Raw genomic sequence first — 21,332 nt, forward strand, 5'->3', positions numbered from 1 at the left:
CAAAGGAGTCCCAGATAACCACACAAAAGAAGAGTTTGCTGAGCCGGTCAGTCACAATTGTCCAATAAGATGCAGACAGACTGGGAAAGAAGGAAGTTTATTTCTGCAACCGGTTACATGGAGAAGGGCCAAGTAACTCACCAGACCAACTCAAAGTTACAAGTTTTTTTCTAGTGCTTATAGACATCTTCAGCTCCATGCTATGGTGGGATTGCACCTACAAGCAGGAGTGTTGCATTCAACCAACATCTAATCTTTAACTAGGGTCTAGGGTCTGGAAAGATTTCTCTAGAGTCTTGGAAAGTTTCTGAATCTTAAGACAGGCCGAGGTGAATGTGTAAGAATGCTATTATTCTATCAGATGTTAGGGTCTGAGAAGACCCCGGTGGGGTCTTAATGGGTTTGTTTTCGCACTCCATCCCTGATATTCAGGCACCAGATTCTCCATTTTTTCAACGTTTAACTGTGGGGAAAAGAAAGAGATCAGACTGTTACTGTGTCTATGTAGAAAGAAGCAGACATGAGACTCCATTTTGTTCTGTACTAAGAGACATTCTTTGGCCTTGAGATGCTGTTAATCTGTAACCCGAGCCCCAACCCTGTGCTGGCAGAGACGTGTGCTGTGTTGACTCAAGGTTTAATGGATTTAGGGATACACAGGATGTGCTTTGTTAAAAAAGTGCTTGGGCCGGGCACGGTGGCTCAAGCCTGTAATCCCAGCACTTTGGGAGGCCGAGACGGGCGGATCACGAGGTCAGGAGATCGAGACCATCCTGGCTAACACGGTGAAACCCCGTCTCTACTAAAAATACAAAAACTAGCCGGGCGAGGTGGCGGGCGCCTGTAGTCCCAGCTACTCAGGAGGCTGAGGCAGGAGAATGGCGTAAACCCGGGAGGCAGAGCTTGCAGTGAGCTGAGATCTGGCCACTGCACTCCAGTCCGGGCGACAGAGCGAGACTCCGCCTCAAAAAAAAAAAAAAAAAAAAAAAAAAAAAAAAAAAAAAGTGCTTGAAGGCAGTATGCTTGTTAAAAGTCATCACCATTCTCTAATCTCATACTTGAGGTACTCCCAGGGACACAATACACTGCAGAAGGCCACAGGGACCTCTGCCTAGGAAAGCCAGGTATTGTCCAAGGTTTCTCCCCATGTGATAGCCTGAGATATGGCCTTGTGGGAAGGGAAAGTCCTCACCGTCCCCCAGCCGACACCCATAAAGTGTCTGTGCTGCGGAGGATTAGTGAAAGAGGAAGGCCTCTTTGCAGTTGAGATAAGAGGAAGGCTTCTGTCTCCTGCTCACCCCTGGGCAATGGAATGCTTGGTGTAAAACCTGATCATACATTCTATTTACTGAGAGAGGAGAAAACCACCTTAGGGCTGGAGGTGAGACATGCTAGAGACAATACTGCTCTTTAATGCACCCAGATGTTTATATACGTGCACATCAAGGAACAGCACCTTTCCTTAAACTTATTTATGACACAGACATCTTGGTTCATATGTTCTGCTGACGCTCTCCCCACTATTACCCTATGGTCCTGCCACATCCCCCTCTCCGAGATGGTAGAGATAATGATCAATAAATACTGAGGGAACTCAGAGACCAGTGCCTGTGAGGGTCCTCCCTATGTTGAGCGCTGGTCCCCTGGGCCCGCTTTTCTTTCTCTATACTTTGTCTCTGTGTCTTATTCCTTTTCTCAGTCTCTCGTCCCACCTGATGAGAAACATCCAGAGGTGTGGAGGGGCAGGCCAACCCTTCATTTAACTTATGCATTCGTCAAAATTATAGTAAAGGGTTAGTGGAGACTTTTCTGGTTGCTAATGGAAACCTGGCCTGCCACACTGCGATCGGAACTAAAGCTCACTACAGAACACTGAAAATGCCTACAAACACTGACTTTACTGACAACTCTTAAATTACAGAAAAGCGAGTTCATGCTCCCTCCCAGTTCTGTCCTCCAGAATTGCTAGTTAGAAACCTGCACATTGTCCTAGGTTCAGTTTTGCAAAGACGGAGCCCGTCAGCGAAAGCATTTGTTTGATTTCATGCATTAATGTTTCCTTTGTCCATTTCCTTTATATTTATTTATTTACTTTTTTTTTTTTGAAACGGAGTTTCGATCCTCTCGCCCAGGCTGGAGTGCAATGTCGCGATCTTGGCTCACTGCAACCTCCGCCTCCTGGGTTCAAACGATTCTCCTGCCTCAGCCTCCCAAGTAGCTAGGATTACAGGCATACACCACCACGCCCGGCTAATTTTTGTGTTTTTAGTAGAGACGGGGTTTCACCATGTTGCCCAGGATGGTCTTGAACTCCAGAGCTCAGGCAATCCACCCGCCTCGGTCTCCCAAAGTCCTGGGATTACAGGCGTAAGCCACCGCGCCTGGCTTATTTTATTTTATTTTATTTTAAACATGGAGTCCCACTCTGTCGTCCAGGCTGGAGCTCAGGGGCACGATCTCGGCTCACCGCAACCTCCGCCTCCCGGTTCAAGCGATTCTTGTGCCTCTTCCTCCTGAGTAGCTGGGATTACAGGCGCCCCCCACCACGCCTGGCTAATTTTTGTATTTTTAGTACAGACGGGGGTTTCATCATGTTGGCAGCCGGACTGGTCTGGAAGTCCTGACCTCAAGTGATCCGGCCGCCTCGGCCTTCCAAAGTGCTGGAACTACAGGCGTGAGCCACCGCGCCTGGTCCCATTTCCTTTCTTTTATTTTATTAGTTTCAGACGGAGTTTCGCTCTTGCCGCCCAGGTTGGAGTGCAGTGGCTCGATCTCGGCTCACAGCAACCGCCACCTCCGGGTTCAAGAGATTCTCCTGCATCAGCCTCCGGAGTAGCTGGGATTACAGGCGCACGCCACCATGCCCAGCTACATTTCCTTTATTTTACTTTTCATAATTTACTGGCCTGTTTGTTGATAACAAGACTGGCAGTGCACAAGGTTGGGTCTCATTGTTCACCGGGCGGCGAGCATGGGCCAGGTGGGAGGGTTTTCAGCGCCTGGTGCAAATCTCCAAGAAAGCGCAGGAAACAGCACCAAGGGTGACTGTAAAGTTTTGGTTTGGCGCAGCGAATAGGCGTTCCACGCAGAAATGCTTAGGAAAGCTTTTGCTGTGCTTGTAGGCAGGACGGCCCCATTATGGATAATGTGGAGCGAACCTGCACATCCATTGACTGAAAGCTGCGTCTATTTGAGGCTGAGAGTATCCCTTCTTTCTGTGTTGCCTGGAAACGGACTGTCCTCCCAGTAACATCTGCTCGCGTTTCCCATTGGTCATCATTTCCGGACGCCCGCCCTCCCGTTTCCGGAATCCCAGCGCTCTCTAGGTTTACAGATGGATCTAGGTACACGGGATTAAGTGTGATTCCGCCGTGTTGGGCTCTTCGGCTAAGTGCCCGCAGGACATGGAATGCTGGAGGGTCAGCGGCGTGGAGTCCTCGTTTTCCGCGTCCGCGGCTGGGAAATCGGCCATCTCCACGGCGGGAACTGGGACTCGGGCTGCGTCCCGGCCCTTCCCCATCGGGCCCACGCGGGCTCGTGGGCGCCCGCACTGGCGCTGATGTATTTTCCTGGCCTCTGACCCGTACTGTCTCGAGATTAAAGGTAAAAACTGGGCTTTTTCAGCCCACTCGGTTAGAATGCCCTTTTATTTGTAGGCAGGTGTTTTGTTGCAGAACGCCTGGAAGGGAGGGTGTGACCGTCAGGTTGAGGATTATTAAATTAAATACATTCCTGGTTTATATTATGTTTATAGTGTAGCAGGAGGGGCCGCAGACAAAACCTCTCAGACACCAAGTTGTAGAAGGAAGGGCTTTATTCACGTGGGAGCATTGGCAAGCTACCGTCTTAAAATCCGAGCTCCCCGAGTGCGCAATTTCTGTCCTTTTAAGGGCTCACAACACTAAAGATTTCATAAGGGTCGTGATTGATTAAGCAATCTAGGGGATACGTGACAGGGGTTTCATGCACTGGTAGAGTGACACAGAACAGAGCAGGGAGTTTCACAATGTTCTTCTACACCGTATATGTCTGGAATCTATGGATAATATCGGTTTCTAAGTCATGAGTTGATTTTTAACTGCTAGGTTTAGGCCAGGCAGGCCCAGGCCTGGTTTTGGGCTTGGCGCCGGGCTGCCTGTCTTTGGTTTTACTTCCTTGGTTTTTTCTTAAAACAGATACTGAGTATAAAACAATATAAAGCAATGTGAGAGAGAGGTCTCTCTCTTCCCTTAATAATAAAGCACCCCAGCCTTTAAATAATCTCACTTTTTGCCAGTAGTATTATTTAGTGGACTGTCTCTGATAAAGACAGCCAGTTAAAATGGCATTTTGTTGATGTTGCTAATTAAACCAATTTTTAGTTTTGGTGGTTGTCCTAACAGCAGCAACTTCTCAGGCTTTATAAAATCATATTTCTTGTGGGAAATTTCTTTGAAAGGCAAGCGAGTTAGTTTGGAATTGTTTAAAAGGAAGTAATTCCTGGTTTTGATATCTTAGTAGTAGTATTTTCCCCAATGTCTTTGAAATCTTATTTTTGGGGCACGTATGTAGAGGAACTTTTGTGAAAGAAACAACCAGTTAAGGAGGTTTTGGGATTTCCTTTATGAACTATTGTACTGGCTTTGATTTTTTTTTTTTTTTTTTTTGAGACGGAGTTTCGCTCTTGTTGCCCAGGCTAGAGTGCAGTGGTGCAATCTCGGCTCACTGCAACTTCTGCCATCTGGGTTCAAGCGATTCTCCTGTCTCAGCCTTGCGAGTAGCTGGGATTATAGGCATGCGCCACCACACGCGGCTAATTTTGTATTTTTAGTAGAGATTGGGTTTCTTCATGTTGGTCAAGCTGGTCTCGAACTCCCGACCTCAGGTGATCCGTATGCCTCAGCCTCCCAGAGTGCTGGGATTAAAGGTGTGATCCACCACACCTGGCTGATTTTATATATATATATATATATATATATATAATGGTAATGACACTATCTTCCTAAATCTTTTTTTTTTTTTTTTTTTTTTGAGATGGAGCCTGGCTCTGCCGCCCAGGCTGGAGTGCAGTGGCTGGATCTCAGCTCACTTCAAGCTCCGCCTCCCGGGTTCCCGCCATTCTCCTGCCTCAGCCTCCCCAGTAGCTGGGACTACAGGCGCCCACCACGTCGCCCGGCTAGTTTTTTGTATTTTTTAGTAGAGACGGGGTTTCACCATGTTAGCCAGGATGGTCTCGATCTCCTGACCTCGTGATCCGCCCGTCTCGGCCTCCCAAAGTGCTGGGATTACAGGCTTGAGCCACCGCGCCCGGCCCTTCCTAAATCTTTTAAAATGTTAGTTGGTGGATCTCTTACTCTTGCAGGATTTGTTTCATAGTGTGAATGAGACACCTATAGGCTCCTGGTCTCTGTCTTCATGAGGTGTGAAGATTCGGTACTTTATAGAACAGCCCTCACATTCTTCATAGGCCTTATCCTTAATTCTCAGCACCCCTCTGCTTCTGACATTGTTACTAAAATTAAGCTAAGTTTTTGTGGTTATGTGAGAGCTGTGGAAATGTCCAGCATTAGCAGTGGCTAATGTTTCTCCTTGATATTTCTCTGTATCTTAATAATGACCCTCAACCCATTACTCAGATGGGTGTCCTTTTCCTGGATGTCTGGAAACTAAGACCAGCTATCCCTCTGACCTCCCTGCCGAGCTACCATTTTTTCCCTCTCTCTCTTTTCTTGTCTGCACTTGAGTTGGTAACCTCAGCTCTTTCATGAGCAACCTTGATGCCTTTGACTCCCTCTGACTCTTGAGTTTATTACCCACAATTCCATCAGCCAAGTTTAGGGGCCCATGAGAAGGGCCCATGTAAATTTTCACTCCTCTAGCCAAAATGTAGTGTTTCCTTCCATCCTGAATATAGGCTGTAGACCCCTCGGGTATGGGGCGTTGTTAGCAGTGAGACTGAAGGGGTGGCCTGCCCCTCCACACCTGTGGGTGTTTCTCGTTAGGTGGAATGAGAGACTTGAGAAAAGAAATAAGACACAGAGACAAAGTATAGAGAAAGAAAAGTGGGGCCCAGGGGACCAGCGCTCAGCTTACAGAGGACCCACGCCAGCACTGGTCTCTGAGTTCCCTTAGTATTTATTGATAATTATTTTTACCATCTTAAAGATAAGGGAGTGGCAAGACAATAGGATCATTGTAGGGAGGAAATCAGCAGTAAGACATATGAACAAAAATCCCTGTGACATGAAGAAGTTTAAAGGAAAATGCTGTGCCTTGAGATGCATATGCAAACATCTCCATAAACCTTTTAGCAGCATTTCGCCAGCAAGTCCCACCTTATTCCTAAAGGTGGTTTTCTCCTTGCTCAGTAAACAAAGCACACAATGGGTTTTCAGGGACGGGCAGGATTTTTAACCAGCAAGCTGCCTTCAGGTACTTGTTTAACAAAGACACATACTGCACAGCCCAATATCCATTAAGCCTTGAGTCACCACAGCACATGTCTCTTGCAAAGACACGGTTGCTGGTAGGGTCACAGATTAACAGCATCTCAAACACAGAACAAAATGGAGTCTCTTATGTCTACTTCTTTCTATAGACACAGTAACAGGCTGATCTCTCTTTCTTTTCCCCACATGAGACCACAGCAGTTTTTATGTCATCTGACAGCATCTCCAAATAGCCTTCATGATTGTCACTGCTTACCAAGACAGTTCCAAGGAACAGTTCCCAGTGATGACTTCCTACTTGCTATTGTTACTTAATAATGTGTTAAGGTGGCTGTTAAGGCACTATTACTATGTCAGAAATTACACCAAAATTTAGTGGCTCAAAGAATCATTATGTTTGTGGATTCTCATGCTCATGGTCAGGATTTCAGATACAGCACAAGGGTAGCCCACTTGTCTCTGTTCCATGATGTCTGGCCTCAGCACGGAAGACTCAACAGCTGGGGTCTGGAACCATTTGGAGGCTTTTCCCTCACATCTGATACCTGGCTTGGGATGTTGGAAGAGACGGCTCAGCTGGGACTGAGTGCTTACATGTAGTGTCTCCATATGGCCTTGACTTCCTTATAGCCTGGCAGCCTCAGTGTAGTCAGAATTCTGAGGCAGCACAGGGCTCCAGGATGGATGCTGAGTGGTCTTTTATGAGGTAGCACAGCAAATCCACCCAGGATCAGGAAGACAGGACATGGATTCTGCCTCTCAAAGGGAGGAGTGTCAAGGAATGTTCAGCCATTTTTTAAAACTACCACGGCAACACGCCTATTAATATGTCAGAAAAAATTAAAGTATCCTGGTAGCTGCATTTCTAAGTAATTGATCTCCCTTGAAATTCTATGACTTGTGTTTTTTGTAGTTTATGGCATTATTCTGAGGAGTCAGAGACTCTACCATATGTTAGAAGCCTGCACAGAACAGGCTCACCCCCGCCCACTTCCCTCAGTGTTTGAAATGCACAGTGTTTGCTCTGGTTTGATTGGGGCAGGAGTTTCTCATTTGTTTTAGATCTCACAGCAGTTTAGAAATTGGCCTGTAACTTTTTTTTTGGCCTGATTTCCTTCTGTTTGTGCTGATATTGTTCTCACTTCAGTAGGAATCAGGAGCTTCTTTTGCTATTCTTGTTTTGGATGCATTGGAAGGTAAGTTTCCTTGTGAACCGTATTTTGGACTCACTTTGTAGGCTTTGCCAAATGGCCTTTTTACCCTCCTGTCTTGCATTTTCTTTGGATATTCTCATAGATTCTCAGGGATATTTCCGTATTTTACTATTCATGAGTTTAGAAGTGTGTTTACTTTCCTGAGTTTTCATTTCCTTCTTTTTCTTCTGTCGTATGTAATTTACAGAGCAAATACCCACCAGAGAGGATACTTAAGGGATGTGGAAAGTGAATTTCTTTGTGCTTATCCAGTGAGGTTCATTTTCAGTCAGTGAACATTCAGTATATGCCTGGGACTCTGGCTTTATTTATTAGCTTTCTGATGCTGAACCCGTCAATGAACTTCTCTGTATATTTGATTCATCATGAAATGGTGACACCGAGGGTGGCTGATTTCCAGGTTTACATCAGTTGCCCCAGGGGAAGTGCCTGGCCCTTGTCTGGTTGTTGCTGCTCTAACTTTGCCCTGTTAATTGAAGAAATGCGGCTAGAAAAACTTGCTGGGGTGTTGCTGGCATTTACCATCCTCACAGTTTACAGAGAAGCCCATATTTTCAGCCTGTTCCTCGGCTTTCTGTCATTTCTCCCATCCAAGTACTAACCAGGCCCGACCCTGCTTAGCTTCCGATATCAGACGAGATCGGGCGCGTTCAGGGTGGTATGGCCCTAGACAGGCTTTCTATCATTTCTAAACCATCTCACCCGACCTGGTGTAAGCTTCATTGTGTGTGAGTTTGCAGAGGTGTACTTTGGGCCTACACGTCTCCTCAAAGCCTAATGCCCACCTCCCACCTCCCCGAAAATCTGGAGCTCAGGACCCAGCACCCTCCCCCGCCTACTGCAGGTTCAAGCATTTGATGGTGGAAACCCGGCCCAGAGTTTGTATTTTGGTGGGTTCTCTTGGGTCTTGTTCTCTGTGTCTGTCCTGCACTATAGTGTGTGGAGGGAAGATTTGCCCTGTGTTCCTGAAGGAGGGTCACAAGGAGTTGTTGGGCAAACGGTCTGATATTTCTTTTTTTTTTTTTTTTTTTTGAAACAGAGTCTCACTCTGTCTCCCAGGCTGGAGTTCTGTGGCACCGTGTCAGCTCACTGCAACCTCCGTCTCCTGGGTTCAAGCAATTCTCTTGCCTCAGCCTCCAGAGTAGCTGGGAGTACAGTTGCTCAACACCACACCTGGCTAATTTTTTTTTTTTTTTTTTGAGACAGAGTCTTGCTCTTCTGCCCAGGCTGGAGTGCACTGGCGCGATCTCGGCTCACTGCAAGCTCCGCCTCCTGGGTTCACGCCATTCTCCTGCCTCAGCCTCCCAAGTAGCTGGGACTACAGGCGCCCGCCACCACACCCAGCTAATTTTTTTTTTTTTTTTTTTCCCAAGACAGAGTCTCGCTCTGTCGCCCGGGCTGGAGTGTAGTGGCCGGATCTCAGCTCACTGCAAGCTCCACCTCCCGGGTTTACGCCATTTTCCTGCCTCAGCCTCCCGAGTAGCTGGGACTATAGGCGCCCGCCACCTCGCCCGGCTAGTTTTTTGTATTTTTTTTAGTAGAGCCGGGGTTTCACCGTGTTAGCCAGGATGGTCTCGATCTCCTGACCTCGTGATCCGCCCGTCTCGGCCTCCCAAAGTGCTGGGATTACAGGCTTGAGCCACCGCGCCCGGCCTATGTTTTATTTTCTTTAAACTGCCATCTCTGTCCTTTACATCAAAGGTAAATTGATGTACTTAGACCATGTACCTTTAAAGTAATTCTTGATATGTTAAAGCTTAATTCTGCCATTTTATTATTTGTTTTTTGTTTGTTTCCTGTTTCCCTGTTCTAGTCTTCCACTGGATACTTGATCAGTTTTAAAATTCCATCTTCTTTACTTTATACTGTATTTGAGTATATCACTTACATAGTTCTTTTGGTGGTTGCTCTAGGTATTACAGTATATATCTATAACTTAGCCTATTGCTATTAACATTTACTTGCAGTGGAGCATTGAAAACTTCCTTTCATTTAGGTCTTTACCCTCTCTACTTTTTAGATATAATTGTTTCCAGTATTTCCTTTTTAATATTGAGCATTCCAACATATGTTTTTACAATTTTTGCTTGATATCATCAAATATGATTTCAGAAATTCATAAGAAGGAGATTCTTATGGCTTTGTGGCCCTAGACACTGCCTGTAGTGTACTGCCCAGTGGCTTCAGACCTCTTTTCTTTGGTGGGTGAGGGTCTGGCACTTGGGTGGACCTTTCCAGAATTTTCTTTCTCTCTTGTTGACCATCGTCTTCTTCTGAATTTACTGCCTGACCTGTTTCTGTATCCGGTTACTTGAGGTGACTTGTGCTATTTCTGTTGTCTTTAGGTGTTGAGAGTCGTAGAGCTTGTTATTTGACTTCATTCTGTCATCTTTACCCTAAAGTCTTACATTTTTAATAAAATTAAAAGCCATCATTTTTGGTCCTTTGTCAGTTATATAAACGTTAGCAGCTTTTTATTATTTATTTATTTTTTTGAGACGGAGTCTCGCTCTGTCGCCCAGGCTGCAGTGCAGTGGCGGGATCTCAGCTCACTGCAAGCTCCGCCTCCTGGGTTCACGCCATTCTCCTGCCTCAGCCTCCCGAGTAGCTGGGACTACAGGCACCCGCCACCTCGCCTGGCTAGTTTTTTGTATTTTTGTATTTTTTAGTAGAGACGGGGTTTCACCAGGTTAGCCAGGATGGTCTCGATCTCCTGACCTCGTGATCCACCCGCCTCGGCCTCCCAAAGTGCTGGGATTACAGGCTTGAGCCGCCACGCCCGGCCGTTAGCAGATTGATTGATTGATTGATTGATGGAGTCTCGCTCTGTCGCCCAGCACCCAGGCTGGAGTGCAGTGGCCGGATCTCAGCTCACTGCAAGCTCTGCCTGCCGGGTTCACTCCATTCTCCTGCCTCAGCCTCCCGAGTAGCTGGGACTACAGGCGCCCACCACCTCGCCCGGCTAGTTTTTTGTATTTTTTAGTAGAGACGGGGTTTCGCCCTGTTAGCCAGGATGGTCTCGATCTCCTGACCTCGTGATCCGCCCGTCTTGGCCTCCCAAAGTGCTGGGATTACAGGCTTGAGCCACCGCGCCCGGTGAGCAGCTTTTTAGATTTTTAAGGAAGTGTCTGTCATTCTTTGGTTCTCATATCTTTAGGAAACCTTTTTTTCCTAAATTACTCCAAATTAAATTAAATTAATCCTACAGTTGATCTAATTTAATTTCAGTTTTTGTTTGTTTTGTTTTGAGACAGGGTCTCATTCTGTAACCCAGGCTGAGGTGTAGGGGCAGAATCATAGCTTACTACAGCCTCAAACTCCTGGGCTCAAGAGATGCTCCCACCTCAGCCTCACAATTAGCTGGAAATACAGGTGTGCACCACCACGCCCGGCTAATTTAAAAATTTTTTTGCAGAGGTGGGGTCTCACTATGTTGCCCAAGCTGGTCTCAAATACTTGAGCATGAGTGATCCTCTTAACCTTGGCTTCCCAAAGTGCTGGGATTACAGGTATGAGCCACCACGCCTGGCCCAATTACTTGCTTTTTAAATAGCTCAAAAGTTTTTCATCCTTTTAACCAAAGTTGCCAAATCTAAAGCATTATTCCTTTTGGTCATCAAGTAGATGAATGGATGAATATATTTCAGTTTGCTTATTACTACAATATGTTAGTAATAATGTATTTTATTCAAATCACTGCATATTAGCTGTGTCTCATTTTCCATTTTCATGATAAACACACCCAAAGCTCAGCTCATTGTATTTACTTTCTTTTCATGATACTGTTTGCTAAGTTTTTTCTGTTTGCTTCACCATATTTTGAACAATTTTCTATTAGGATATTTTAAAAGTTTGCCTTTTCAATTGTCTTATTTAGACAAACTTTATAGTTTCAAAGTTATTTCTTTCTGCCTGATGCCTTTGATGTTTGATGATGTTAATAATGTATTATTTTCAAAGCCAATTTGTTATTTCTACACTGATATTGGAAAAAGAATAAAGTGATGAAGTCAACAGGTATTACTAAAAATGTGAATAACAGGAAAATGTTTTGTTTTTTTGTTTTGTTTTATCTTTGAAGTCTTTCACAGACTAGATTTGAAGGCTTATGAAGGATGGGGCAAAACTACCTAAGGAAAGTTGCATCCTATGACCTCAGGCTGACTTCAAGTAAGAGCGTGGATTTGATAAAGGCATTGTCTTTCTTGGAGTATTTGCATCTTGGCAGAGGAGCCTGGAGAAGCAGCATAGAAGGATTGTTGTAGATATTGGATCTCTGTAACCTCCATTTACATTTTGTTGAGCCATTGTCATTTGGGGGAAAACATGAAAAAGAAAAGATCATTATAATTCTACTATAGTGCACATCACATAGAATTGTAATGATTTGTTGGTTGTTCATTCCAGGCCAGGAACTGTGAGCTTCTCCAGCCAAAGGCCTTGTATTTATTGATCTTTCTGTCCCACAGGCGTAAAACAGTGGTTGGCCCATGGACAGTTTAATAAATGTTTGCTGACTAATATGTAGCGTAACGAAACCTTTTCCATGGCCTTGTCTCTGGAGATTAAAATTTTCCAGCACTTGTACATAAAAGATGTTTATGCATAACTGTAGGGAAGACATTATAATTTCTGAAGAGGAGAAGCAAACCTATAAGGTTATTGTAGCATTGATTATAACGAATGGTAGCAGTGTATTCTCAGACCTTTAGATGCCTATTTACCTGATGCACTGGTACCAATGCCCCCATTTTGGTGTGCCATCTTCCCTTCACCACTTGGGACAACATAGATAATAAAATCAGCTTCAAAAGCTGACACATGGTGGATGCCTTCACACCAGTTCGCAGTACAAAGTAACCCCTTGCTTGTAGAAAACATTATGATTATCATTATTATTTTTGAGAGGGAGTTTCACTCTCGTAGCCTAGGCTGGAGTGCAATGGCGCGATCTCGGGTCACTGCAACCTCTGCCTCACGGGTTCAAACGATTCTCCTGCCTCAGGCTTCCAAGCAGCTGGGATTATAGGCACGCACCACCATGGCCGGCTAATTTTTTTGTATTTTTAGTAGAGATGGGGTTTCACCATGTTGGCCAGACTGGTCTCAAACTCCTGACCTCAGGTGATCGGCTCGCCTCAGCCTCTCAAAGTCCTGGGATTACAGGCATGAGCCACCACACCCGGCCGAGAAAACATTATTAAATAGCAAACAGTAGCAGTATGCTTGGGCGTTTTAGGATTGATTATTTTCAAATCTCTAGAAAAGTTCAATGCATTACCTTAGACCAGAATCCCAGGGCAGAGTCTCATCTGTTAATGAGTGATTCTCATTAAAGTGATTCTCCTGACTCAGCTTCCCAAGTAGCTGGGACTACAGGCCCCAGCCACCATGCCTGGCTGATTTTGTATTTTTAGTAGACACAGGGTTTCACCATGTTGGTCAGTCTGGTCTACTGTCAGTCAGTTTGCTCTTGGTGTTGGTATCTGTTGTCTTTTTCTGTTAGGTTTAAATTTGCCTGGTTTTGGTATAACTGGTATTTTTAAATTGTATCCTTGATATTTTGAGTATTAGGTTATGAGGCCCAGGTTTCTATTCATTTTGTATTTAACTTTTTAAGAAACTGCTACACTGTTTCCCAAAGTAATTGTACCATTTTTTTTTTTTTTTTTTTTTGAAACGGAGTCTCGCTCTGTGGCCCAGGCTGGAGTGCAGTGGCCGGATCTCAGCTCACTGCAAGCTCCGCCTCCCGGGTTTACGCCATTCTCCTGCCTCAGCCTCCCGAGTAGCTGGGACTACAGGCACCCGCTACCTCGCCCGGCTAGTTTTTTGTATTTTTTAGTAGAGACGGGGTTTCACCGGGTTAGCCAGGATGGTCTCGATCTCCTGACCTCGTGATCCGCCCGTCTCGGCCTCCCAAAGTGCTGGGATTACAGGCTTGAGCCACCGCGCCCGGCCAATTGTACCATTTTAATTTCCACCAGCAGTATGAGCTTCAACTCCTTCTTATCTTCACTAACACTTGCGATACTTAGCTTTTTAAGTGCTAGCCATTATATTAGGCACATCGTGTTAACTTACTGTGTTTTAATTTGCATTTCACTTGTGACTAATCACGTTTTTTTGACATCTGTATATCTTCTTTGGTGGTATGTGTTTAAATGTTTTCACAGTTTTAAATTGGGTTGTTGAATTTTAAAGTCTTTTTATATTCAAGTCTTTTTGTCAGATATATATATGATTAGAAAATATTTTTCTCCCAGTCTGTGGCTAATCTTTTCCTTCTCTTCACAAAGTTGGTTAAGGCAAAAGTTTTCAATTTTGATGACTAATTAATTTATTATTTGTTAAAGACTTACAGTTTCAGTAACATATATAAGAAAATTTTGCCTCTCCCACAGTTCTGAAAGTTTTATGGTTTTATTTTAGGCATATGATACATTTTTAGTTAACTTTTTTTTTTTTTTTTGGAGACAGAATCTCACTCTGTTACCCAGGCTGGAGTGCTGTGGCGTGACCTTTGCTCACTGCAACCTCCATCTTCCAGGTTCAAGAGATTCTCCTGCCTTGGCCTCCCGAGTAGTGGGGACTATAGGCATGCACCACCACGTCCAGCTAATTTTTCTTTTTTTGTATTTTCAGTAGAGACAAGGTTTCACCATGTTGGGCAGGCTGGTCACAAACTCCTGACCTCAGGCCCAGCCTCAGCCCCGCAAAATGCTGGAATTACAGTCTTGAGCCACCATTCCCAGCATTTAGGTAACTTTTTTTTGTAGATGCCTTAAGCTATAAATCAATGTAAATGTTTAAACATATACATAACAAGTTCTTCTAGCACTGTTTGTTAAAAAGATTACCTCTTCTTTACTAAATTTCTTTTTTACCACTGTCACAAATCAGTTGTCCATGTATGTGTATTTCTGGACTGTCTATTTTATTCCATGAATACCACACTGTCTTGATTACTGTAGTTTTATAATAAGTCTTAAATTCAGGTAGCATATGTTCTTCAACTTTTTTTTTTTTTGAGACGGAGTCTCCCTCTGTCATCCAGACTAGAGTGTAGTGACATGATCTCAGCTCACTTCAACCTCCAACTCCCAGGTTCCAGCAATTCTCCCTGCCTCAGCTTCCCAAGTAGCTGAGATTTCAGGTGCCTGCCACCACACCTGGCTATTTTTGTATTTTTCAGTAGAGATGAGTTTTGCCATGTTGGCTAAGTGTTGAACTCCTGACCTCAGGTGATCTGCCCACCTCATCCTACCAAAGTGCTAGGATTACAGGCATGAGCCACCACGCCTGACCTATTCTCCAACTGTTAAAATTATTTTCAAAAGTTGTTTTCGCTAATCTAGGTCTTTTGCATGTCTATATGTATTTTAGAATTGGGTTGCCAATTTCTGCAAAACAAAAAGCCTCCCCAATATTCAAATTGGAATTTCACTGAATCTATAGGTCAGTTTGGAAAGACCTGACATATTAACGGTATTGAGTCTTCTAATCTCTGAACACAGTATATCTCTCTGTTTAGGTCTTTTTTCAAGTTCTCCTAGAAGTGTTTTTAATTTTTATATTATATATTTTGCACTTCTTTTGCCAGATGCATCACTATGTATTTCATACTGTTTATGGTGTTATAAATGGCATTTAAGGTTTTAAGGATCAGATTGTTCATGGCTAGTACGTGCAAAATCATCTGCTTTATATATATTGATCTTTATTTTGCAATCTCACTGAGCTCATTTAGTTCTAGTACTGTTACAGATACCATCAGATTTTTTTTATATAGACAATCATATAATCCGTTAATAAAGATGATTTTACTTCCTTTCCAGTCTGGATACATTGTATTCTTTCGTTTATTGCACTAGCTAGCACTTCCAGTATAATAATGCTTAGAATTGTTGAGACCAGGTATCCTTCTCTTTTTGCTGATCTTTGGGCTTTTACCATTAAGTATGATGTTAGCAGTAGATTTCTCACACATACTCTTTATTGGTTAAGGAAATTCCTAGAATCCCAGAATTCTCTTCCTCCTTAACTGAATTATTCTACTTAATGAATGCTGGATGCCTAGTAAATTTTTTTTTTTTGAGTCTCGCTCTGTCACCCAGGCTGGAGTGCAGTGGTGCGATCTCAGCTCACTGCAACCTCCGTCTCCCAGGTTCAAGCGATTCTCCTGTCTCAGCCTCCTGAGTAGCTGCTATTACAGACCTGGCCTTTTTTTTTTTTTTTTTTTTTGGTATTTTTAGTAGAGACAGGGTTTTGCTGTGTTTACCAGGCTGGTCTCAAACTCCTGACCTCAGGTGATCCGCCTGCCTCAGCCTCCCAAAGTGCTGGAATTACAGGCTTGAGCCACCACACCCAGCCGATGCCTAGTAATTTTTTATTTTCCACTTTGGCTGTTGGGAAAAGGAATTATTCCTGGACCTTTTTGAGCTCTGTGGATTCTTCCCTCTAATCCTTTAAGGTAGTTATTTTTCCCTGGCTTCAGGTAGTTTTCACACACATGTGTCGATGAATATTTAGCTGAACTTAAGGAAGATCCTCTAGAAATTTTTGTGCAATTCTCTCCTTGTCAGTGTTTTGCCTTGTCAACTCTGGCCAATTTGGCCTCATCAGATTCCTCATTCTATCTCAACACTAGGAGACCACTAGGCTCTGCCTGAGTTACCTCTCCCAGCAGTAGTCTGGAAAAACTGTAGGAAAAATTTGTTTCTGTTTTTTCAGGGATCACTGTTCTTTATTGGAAATTGACATTTTTGTATATTCAATGTCTTAAAAACCATTGTTTCACCTATTTTGTTTAGCTTTTTAGTATTTACACATATAAGGGTAAATCTGGTCTGTTTCTCCATTTGACCAGAAGCAGACATCTGTTCAGTCTGTTAATGGTGACTTTCAGTCAATAGAATAATAAAATTAATATGAATATGCCACACTTTTCTAGTTAAAATATTTTGTCTAGGAAATATTCTTTTTTTTTTTTTGAGACGGAGTCTCGCTCTGTCGCCCAGGCTGGAGTGCAGTGGCCGGATCTCAGCTCACTGCAAGCTCCGCCTCCTGGGTTTACCCCATTCTTCTGCCTCAGCCTCCCCAGTAGCTGGGACTACAGGCGCTCGCCACCTCGCCTGGCTAGTTTTTTGTATTTTTTTAGTAGAGACGGGGTTTCACCGTGTTAGCCAGGATGGTCTTGATCTCCTGACCTCGTGATCTGCCCGTCTCGGCCTCCCAAAGTGCTGGGATTACAGGCTTGAGCCACCGCGCCCGGCCCTAGGAAATATTCTTTACTGTGAGGTTATAAAATGATTCTCAGATAAAAACAAGGTAAAATCAAAGGTGGCTACTTTCTAACCTTGCTCTCTCCCACCTATGGTTTGTATTTTAATTTTTCTTAAGAGACAGGGGTCTTGCTCTGTTGTCCAGGTTGCACTTGAACTCCTGGGCTCAAGGGATCCTCCTACCATATCCTCCCAGGTAGCTAGGATTACAGGCGTGCACTACCACACTCCGCTCCCACCTATTACTTCATCATTTTGATTAGGTCTTGGCTTATCCTTCCACTGTGTTTTGAAAGTATAAACATTGGCCGGGCGCGGTGGCTCACGCCTGTAATCCCAGCACTTTGGGAGGCCGAGACGGGCAGATCACAAGGTCAGGAGATCGAGACCATCCTGGCTAACCCGGTGAAACCCCGTCTCTACTAAAAAATACAAAAATACAAAAAACTAGCCGGGCGACGTGGCGGGTGCCTGTAGTCCCAGCTACTTGGGAGGCTGAGGCAGGAGAATGGCGTGAACCCAGGAGGCGGGGCTTGCAGTGAGCTGAGATCCGGCCACTGCACTGCAGCCTGGGCGACAGAGCGAGACTCCGTCTCAAAAAAAAAAAAAAAAAAAAGAAAAGAAAATATAAACATAGCTGGGCGCGGTGGTTCATGCCTATAATCCCAACACTTTGGGAGGCCAAGGCAGGCAGATCACAAGGTCAAGGTATCGTGATCATCCTGGCCAACATGGTGAAACCCCGTCTCTACTAAAAATATAAGAATTAGCTGGGCATGGTAGCGCATGCCTGTAGTCCCAGCTACTCAGGAGACTGAGGCAGGAGAATCTTTTGAACCCAGGAGTCGGAGGTTGCAGTAAGCCAAGATTGTGTAAGTGCACTCCAGCCTAGGCAGCAGAGTGAGACTCCATCTCAAAAAAAAAAAAAGAAAGTATAAACATATATAGCAGTCCGCCCTTCTCACAAAAATTAGCACATTATTCTACACCCTCCTATTTTTTATATAACATAATCTGAAGATTATGAAATATACAGTTGCACAATACACCTTGTACGTATATATCTGAGAGTTAATTCAGCCAATCCATTGCTGGAAATCTTCCCAGTCTGTTGCATTTACAAATATTTACATTCCTTTGTGCATACATTTCATAATCTTATCAGTGTATCTTCCGGATAAAAGCAAGCAGCCTAGGTCACATGATATATGCATGTAAGATTGCACGTGGACATTATTCAGTTCCCTCTTATAAGAGTTGTAGTTTCACATTTTCACAATATGAATTCTTTCTCCAGTCTTGCCAATATGAGTATTTTAATATACTTTTGGATTTTTGCTCATCTGATTGTCATAAAGTGATATGCAGCATAAATTGCATTTTCTTTATGAGGAATATGAAGCATCTTCTTAAAGGTTTAAGGATCTTTAATTTATCTTTTCATATAAAATATCTATTTATGTCTTTTGCCTATTTCTATATCAGGATGTAGGATCTTTCACATCTCGGTTTTTACATGTTTACGTGTATTAAGTGAATGACTGTCACATAAGTAGCAGACATCTCCAATTTGTCATTTTCATTTGTTTATATTTTTAGTCCTACAAAAAATATTGATTCTTCCTCATTTTTACAGGATTTCTGAGTCACAGTTATTGATTTCCTAATTCCCATGTCATAAAGAAATTCGCCCATGTTTACTTCTAGTACTGGTAAAGTTTCTTTTTGTTTTCTTACATTTATATCTCTTGATTTATTGGGACTTTATCCTGCTTTACACTGCCAGGAATGATTCTAATCTTTTTTTTTTTTTTCCAAAAAGGTTATAAGCCTGTACCAACACTAATTATCAAAAAGTTCTTCATTTTCAAAATGGTTCCAGCGTAATGTCTCCTGCAAAGAAAGGTGATTAGGAAAAGATAAAGGGCTGTTTTGTCATACATGAGGCAGACTTGAGACATTATCAACATTCAAAAATATATAAATGGAGTAGAGGTTCAATAAGCACGCAACTCAAGCATTCAAGAAGATCCAGAAATTCACCATGAAGGGGATGGGAGCACCAGCTATGCACACAGACACCAAACTCAACAAGGCAGTCTGGGCCAGCAAAAAAAAAAAACCTCCCCTAACCAAAAGGGAATGAACCATACTTAATCTGTATATAGATGGGCAGAAAGAGTAATGTGGACAAAGATTTACCAAATAACTTCTAGGCTGGGCGCAGTGGCTCATGCCTGTAATTCCAGCACTTTGGGAGGCCAGGGTAGGCAAATTACTTGAGGTCAGGAGTTCGAGACCAGCCTAGCCAACATGATGAAACCCAGTCTCTACTAAAAATACAAAAGTTAGCCAGGCGTGGTGGCATGTGCTGGTAATCCCAGCAACTCGGGAGGCTGAGGCAGGAGAATCACTTGAACCTGGGAGACGGTTGCAATGAGCTGAGATCGCGCCTGGGCAAAACAGTGAGACTCCATCTCAACAAAACAAAACAAACTTATCAATGTTATTTTTCTCAGTGTACTTGTCACGTTAAACATCTATTCAACATGAATGAAAATGGATTATAATAAAGTTACATAACAAAAAATTACTTTTCAGGCAAATTGTGAAATTCCATAGATGACAATAATTTAGGAGGGAACTACCTGTTAAAGGTCTGACTTATAAGTGTGCTAAATATGTGTACATATACCCACCATTTCTTAACTTATGTAACACTAAAAGATACCAAGAACTTCACTTAGAAGAAATTGATAAAGTAACTTTTCATCATTCAAAATTATCCATCCAGGCTGGGCACGGTGGCTCACGCCTGTAATCCTTGCACTTTGGGAGGCTGAGGCGGGCAGATCACCTGAGGTCAGGGGTTCAAGACCAGCCTGTCCGACATGGTGAAACCCCATCTCTATTAAAAATACAAAAATTAGCCAGGCATGGTGGAGGGTACCTGTAATCCCAGGTACTTGGGAGGCTGATGCAGAAGAATCATTTGAATCTGGCAGGCAGAGATTGCAGTGAGCCAAGATCGCCCCACTGCACTCAAGTCTGGGCAACTAGAGACTCCACCTCAAAAATAAAAATTATCCATCCTGCTCAGAGCTTAAACAATATAAGCAAATATCTCCTGTTATTCTTTGATTAAATATTGGGTTCATCTATGTTAGTTTTTTTCATGTATCTTCATGAGTGAAATTTTTTCTGGAATTTGATGTTCAAGAGCTATCCCATCTACTTCTGTACAGTTACCTAGTCTTACATGTTTGTTGTTTTGTTTTCAACAGGGTCTTGCCCCATCACCCAGGCTGTAGTGCAGTGGGGTGATCACAGCTTACTGCAGCCTCAAACTCCTGGGCTCAAGCAGTCCTCTCACCTCAGCCTCCTGAGTAGCTGGGACTACAGGCATGTGCCACCACACCTGGCTAATTTATTTTTGGCAGAGATGGGGGTCTCCCTATGTTGTCCAGGCAAGTCTGGAACTCCTGGGTTCAAGTGATACTCCTGTCTCAACCTCCCAGAGTATTAGGATTACAGGCATAAGCCACTTGCTCAGCCTCATCTTACATGATACTTTTTTCTATGTTTTGAACTTTTTTGGTTGTTTTTGAAACTGAATCACATTTAATAATGTTTTCCTAGAAAAAAAAAACCATCCACATATAAAAATCATGTCTAGGCCGGGCGCGGTGGCTCAAGCCTGTAATCCCAGCACTTTGGGAGGCCAAGACGGGCGGATCACGAGGTCAGGAGATCAAGACCATCCTGGCTAAAACGGTGAAACCCCATCTCTACTAAAAAATACAAAAAACTAGCCGGGCGAGGTGGTGGGCGCCTGTAGTCCCAGCTACTCGGGAGGCTGAGGCAGGAGAATGGCATAAACCCGGGAGGCGGAGCTTGCAGTGAGCTGAGAACCGGCCACTGCACTCCAGCCCTGGCGACACAGCGAGACTCCGTCTCAAAAAAAAAAAAACAAAACAAAAACCAAAATCATGTCTAACAGAGTTCACATACTTATTTTAATACCAAAAAATATCCCCTAAACATATAATTGTATCCCATTTCTCCTTTCTTATAGCACTGACAAAGCCTAATAAATAATAGTTTTCTTCAAAGGACTAGATTTTGATGAAAAATGTGTATGGTTTTTTATTCCATGATTTCAGCTTTTCATTAAGCCTTTCCATTCATTCTTTTGGGTATTTGTTCTTATTCTACCTTGGTGAGTAATCATTATTTAATTCAATAAATATTTGAGGCCCTACAACACTACAGGCACTGTCCTAAGTGCTGGGGATACAGTGGTGATGATAAACAAACTGCCCTCAGTCTTGGTTTTATATTCAGAGCAATTTCTATTGATAACTGTTTTAGTTATTTCACAGGATTTAAAGTATAGGTCTCATTATCAT

Source organism: Rhinopithecus roxellana, chromosome 12 (genome assembly GCF_007565055.1).
Source record: "Rhinopithecus roxellana isolate Shanxi Qingling chromosome 12, ASM756505v1, whole genome shotgun sequence".
NCBI classification, from domain to species: domain Eukaryota; kingdom Metazoa; phylum Chordata; class Mammalia; order Primates; family Cercopithecidae; genus Rhinopithecus; species Rhinopithecus roxellana.